Below are 6,000 nucleotides of genomic sequence, written 5' to 3'. Positions count from 1 at the left end.
CTGCTTGATTGTTTCTGGGATGTGGCTGTGATCAATCAGCTGTGTCTCCACTCTAATCTACAGCCAGCAATTGTCAGCAGGGTGATTCCATTTCTTGGGGTTGGACAGAGCATGTTGTCCCCCAGAAGGAGGACAGTACGAGGTCTCTGTGCCCTTCTGTCCCCACCAGCTGGTTGGGCCTGGACCCTAGAGGTCTGTGACTTTTACAGCCTTTCAGCAGATCAGGGGTGGACGTGTTCTGTAGAAGTTCCCATGAACTGCACTGAATTTGGACAAGGCACAGCGACAAGCAAATGTTCCCACACACCCCTGCCTCTTCTGCCAGCCTGCCTTTGTTCACTTAGAACTTCCAACTCCCTCTTCTCAGAGATTGCTAGCTCATTCCCGGAGGTTCTGTAACACAGAACAAAAAGAGAAAGGACAAAAACAGGTCAAAGAAAGGATGAGATAAAGAAGGGTGAGGGAAAGACCCCCTCAAAGCTGTTACTGGTCCCAAAGCAAAGATGAAGAAAAGAGGGGAGGAGGGGTGCCTTGGGCAGGTGGGGGTAGTTTCTGGGGGAGGTGGTGAGAGGCCCTCAAAGCAGTTGCAGAAAATGAAAGAACTGGAGAAAAAAGTAGATTTTTATGGGATAAAATGGAATTTCCCTTAAGAGACACTCTGGGTCTTTGGTGCTGAGGACACAGCAGTGAACAAATGGATGCTTGTCCTCAGTGAGCATCCATCCTAGTGAGAAACAAGAGTCAACCAAACCAGCAAAGCACATGGCATGTGAGAAGAGGAAAGCATGAGATGAGATGGTCAGGGCAGACTTCCGGGAGCTAAAGTGGAGGGACCAGCACCCTTGTGGGCAACAGTGTGCGGGGGGGGGGGGGGGGGGGGGGGGGGGGGGGGGGGGCGGGGCTGGGCTCTGCCCCTGCTGTGAGGACCCTGCCTCCATGCTCAAGTGGGAGGAGGGTGTAGAGGAGTTTGAGCTGGAGACTGATTGGTCTGTTTTATGAACATCCTTTTGACCAGAAGTGGGGAAGGGGGAGGGCAGGGCTTGTAAGAGCCCAACCAGGAGGATATGCTTGGATGCAGGGGGTGGGGGTGGGGGGTGGGGGGGAATGGGATAGACAGGTTGCAGGGAGCTCATTTCTCAGAGGCACAGGAAAGCTTGGGGTGGCCTCATGTTTATCTTGGTGGCCGAATGATCACGGGGTCAGCAGCACATGACTGCCCTTGCTTAGAGAAGGGCCGAGTACTCAACCAGCCCCCCTGTAGGACAAGCCAGCTGGGGTAGCAGCCACCAGGCACAGGTGTGAGAGGAACAGTTTCAGGCAGGGTCTGTTTCACTGTAATTTACAGGCTGATTTGACAGAGGGCAAGGTGACCACTTCTACAAAGAATTTGAACCGGGTCTCACTTCAGCCCCCTTCCCCCACGGATCATTGGATATTACAGACACATACCAGCAGATTGCAGCGAGGCGCCAGACCCTCCCTGTGGTACACTTAGCTGTTTTCCCCAGAGGATCCTGTGTTTCTGGAATTCACAGCCAGCCCTGGTTGGAGGAGGCCTTAGAGCTGGTCAGGTTAAGTTGGAAATTATCTGTAGAGAGGAGGGTGCTTTGGCTTTAAACTTTCCTGAAATCGAAGCATGCAATTTGGGTTTGGCCACATCTCTGTCCCTGCTGTTTTACGCATATTTTGTTTGACAGTTCATTTGTTACTTGGGCCCTAAGGCAATCCTACATGAGGTTACAGTTTCGTAAACAGAATAAACAAAATGAAACAGAGCCCATAGACTATGTTTATGATCCACCTCTGGGCAGAAGGAAGGGACTAAAGCGTTTCTCTGGGAGGTCTGGGGTGTGTGGGCTCAAGGAGCCATGCTTGCTGGACAGTATAGGTGCTATGTGCAGGCCCACTGCGGGGGGGGGGTGGTGGTGGCGGGGGGTACCTCCAGCATTCAGTGCTGAGACACAGGAGCCGCCCAGTAGCATTTCTTTATTTAACTCCTATGACATCTATCCTTTCATTTTCTGAATACTTTTTAAAGGTGCAAAGCTGAGTTTCAGTGACACAATTTGCTAATTCCTATAATACTGAACATCTCTGCTGTCCCCAGTATGTGTAATCATGTTTTGACAGGTATGTATACCCATAAAGCACCCTCTCCACCCAGAGAGCTGGTGAGGGAGAGTGAGTGAGCATTCCCAGGCTGCCTTCTGCAGGAAAGTGCCGAGTGACTGGCATCTGGGTTCCTGTGGCCTGGTCATACCGCAGAGCAAACCTACCTCCAGAAGTCTCTGTTGCTCACCACCAGGCAGGTGCGTAAGTGACCTGCAGGACAGCTCCAGGGGCCATCCGTTAGCTCCCAAGCTGCTAAAAAGCCTGGTGGTTCTCTCTCTTGGCTCACTGCTTTTCACCATTTGTCCACACTGTGTGCTACTACTCAATGGGACTACTTCTTTCTCCCTTGTTACCTTGTACACCTTCCTTTTTTAAAAATATTTTAAAAATTTTATTTATTTATTCATGAGAGACACACACACACACACAGAGGCAGAGGGAGAAGCAGGCTCCATGCAGGGAGCCCGACATGGGACTCGATCCAGGGTCTCCTGGGCCGAAGGCAGGCGCTAGACCACTGAGCCACCAGGGCTGCCCACCTTGTACACCTTCCAACGAGTCTAGGGACATGTAACTTAATCTTCCAGACCCCAGTGACTTTTATTGCCTTCTTTTTTTTTTTTTAAATCAAGGTTTGTATTTATTTATTTATTTATGAGAGAGAGGGAGAGAGAGAGAGAGAGAGAGAGAGGCAGAGGGAAAAGCAGACTCCATGCAGGGAGCCTGACACGGGACTAATCCTAGGTCTCCAGGATCAGGCCCTGGACTGAAGGCAGCGGTAAACCGCTGAGCCACCCGGGCTGCCCTCTTTATTGCCCTCTTGAGAACAGCTACCTCTGTCAACAGCCTGCAGCCATGCCCTCGAAACTGTCAGACTCTTTGCTGACCCCCACAGAGGGTCTTGGGGGACCCCTGGGGCTCCTGGACCACACTTGGTGAATGAACCCATGGTGTCAATCATGGCTATTCTAACATCATTAGAGTTATTTTAACAAAGATTTGTGAATTTGGGGCTCCTGGGTGGCTCAATCATTTGAGTAACCAACTCTTGATTTAAACTGTCACAATCACTGGGTCCTCTAATGGAGCCCGGTAGGGCATAGGGCTCCCAGTTTAGTGGAAAGTCAGCTTCAGGACTCTCCCTCTGCCCCTCCACCTGCTCAAGCACACATTCTTTCTCTGAAATAAATATTTAAAAAAAAAGATATATATGGGTTTCATTAAATTAAAAAGGGAACATGGGGGCACCTGGCTGACTCAGTTGGCAGTGTGACTCTTGATCTCAGGGTAATAAGTTCGAGTCCCACCTTGGGTATAGAGATTACTGAAAAAAATTTTTTTAAAAGGTTACTCAGATTAGTTTTTTTTTTTTTTAAAGATTTTATTTATTCATAGACACACAGAGAGAGAGGCAGAGACACAGGCAGAGGGAGAAGTAGGCTTCATGCAGAGAGCCCGATGTGGGACTTGATCCTGGGTCTCCAGGATCACACCCCAGGCTGCAGGCGGCGCCAAACTGCTGCACCACCGGGGCTGCCCTCAGATTAGTTTCAAGATTATCCTTTGTGAGTACCTTTTCAGCTAAAGACATCTTGAAGTCTCTGGGGACGACTTGGGGAATTTGTTAGGAAATCTTCACTGGATTCAGCATTAGTGAAAGGTTCTGAATGGACTATCGTGGTTACTCCCAGTGCTGGCACAGGCCAGAGGGCTGTTGTCCCAGGAAAGCTCAACTGTATTCCCAGGGGCTAGTTTCTAGGGATTTCCAAGGGCAAAGTCTCTATGGTAGTAAATCTGTGATTCCCTTCATAAACTGAGAGGGGCTGCAGATGGGTGTAGTGTCATTTACTGACCATGGCCACACACCAAAGCTTCTGGAATGTCATATGCCAGCTGCAGAACCACAGGACCATCTTTGAAATCCTGTCTGGGCCATGAAAGTGTTTCAGAGATTTGTGTTCTGTCCCTGCTGTGACACTGTCCAGAACACAGCAGGGACCCCAGCATTTGTTGAATGAGTACACAATCCACCTCCCAGCTGAGTAAGCTCCTTGCTTTCTGCAAGCTGACATTCATTACATAAAACACATTATGCAATATTATGACACCCTCACTAGGAAAAAGTCTTAGGAAGACTTATTTTTTACTCTCAACCTTTCTAGTTGGATTTGTGAGAAACTGATTGAAGAAAAGAATAGCTCATATATTTAGATTTTAAAATTACATAAAAATTGGTAGACTAGGGGCACCTGGGTGGCTCAGTTCAGTGACTGATGCTTGGTTTCTGCTCAGGTCATGACCTCATGGGCAGTGGGCTCCAAACTCAGTGGGGAGTCTGTCTACCTGGGGATTCTTTCTTCTGTCCCTCCCCTCACTTGCATGAGGGTACACATGATTTTTTTTATTATCATTTTTAAAGATTTTATTTATTCATGAGAGACACACAGAGAGAGGCAGAGACACAGGTAGAGGGAGAAGCAGGCTCTGGGCAGTGAGCCTGATGCTGAACTCAAACCCAGAACCCTAGTATCACCACCTGAGCTGAAGGCAGAAGCTCAACCACTGTGCCACCTAGGCGCCCCACATGCATGCTTTCTTAAAAACAAAACAAAACAAAACAACAACAAAAAACAAAAGAAAAAATCTTTAAAATAAAAGGAAACAAAACAAAACGACCTGGTAGACAATAAAAAGGTTAGGTATACAGTTAAATATTATGGGGTAGTTTTGGTGGTTCTGAGGTCAGGGGTCCAAGGAACATCTGAATCTTGCCTCCTTCCCTTGAGGTTTGGGAGAGCAGTGCATCACAAAGCTATGGTAACTGGAAAGCATGTCATGATTTATTGTAAAGCTGGCTGGGGTTCCAAATTCTAATGCTAAGAATGCTGGCCAGCTGGGGTTGACCACGGGCTGGGGGTGGGCTGGCTGGGCCTAAACCCGGATGAGTTATTTCCCCATCATAATGAGGAAAGAGACAGAGGGAAGGTGTCAGAATGTGGCCCTGCTCTGGCCACTTCTGCACTTGTATAGAAAAGGAAGTAGAAAGCAAACAAGGTGGCTGGGCTGACTCTCTTCTAGCAGTGACCTTTGGCAATTCTGTAAGGTAGAGAAGGGCCCCACCGGTGCCCCATCACTCTCCCAGGCCATAGCAGAAGGGTGGTGTCCAGGGGAGGGGGGAGAGTCATGTCGAGTACCTTGGGCTGGGAGCAAAACATAGGACACAGTATTTCTTCTCTGGGAGGGCATCAAGAATCACCTGGGCACTAGAGTTTTCCAGAGCCACATATGATGGCTCATTTTTTTTGACGGTTTATTTTTTTTTTTTTTTTTGGTATTTTATTGAATTCTGCATGATGGTTTATGTTTAATCAACAATTAGCTTCTTTTGATTTTAGGGGAACAGAGACATACTGCGATGTAACTGCTTTTGGCAGGAACTGGGTTTCCTGCATCAGAATCTCCTGGTGGTCCAGGTAACTGCGCTAAAACAAACAGGCTTCCCTGGGAAGCCCTGCAGAACTCCCTGTGGGAATCAAGAGGAGGAGTCTATGGATCTGATGTGCTTTGTTTGGCCACATGTTTGACAAATGGTTTTTATCGAAATGTCCCGTAAAAATTTAATTCCTAGTTTCCAGGGGAATACTGGAAGGTGTGGCCCTGCTGGCTGTTTGGCTGCCTGGCTCAGGCCACCCAGCCCCTGCTTTCCTAGTCTGCCATCTTTACCACATCCCCAGCCCCCTTCCTGTGTCTCTCTTCTCGGCAACTATTGCTACAGCTTCTCACTTGGCCTCTTGTCATGGTCTCACCCTCCATGCTGTTTTTTTTTTTTTTTTTTTAAGATTTATTTATTTATTCATGAGAGACACAGAGAGAGAGGCAGACACACAG

This window comes from Canis aureus, chromosome 3, assembly GCF_053574225.1.
Source record: "Canis aureus isolate CA01 chromosome 3, VMU_Caureus_v.1.0, whole genome shotgun sequence".
In the NCBI taxonomy this organism is placed as follows: domain Eukaryota; kingdom Metazoa; phylum Chordata; class Mammalia; order Carnivora; family Canidae; genus Canis; species Canis aureus.
Note: the sequence above shows the minus strand (reverse complement) of the source record.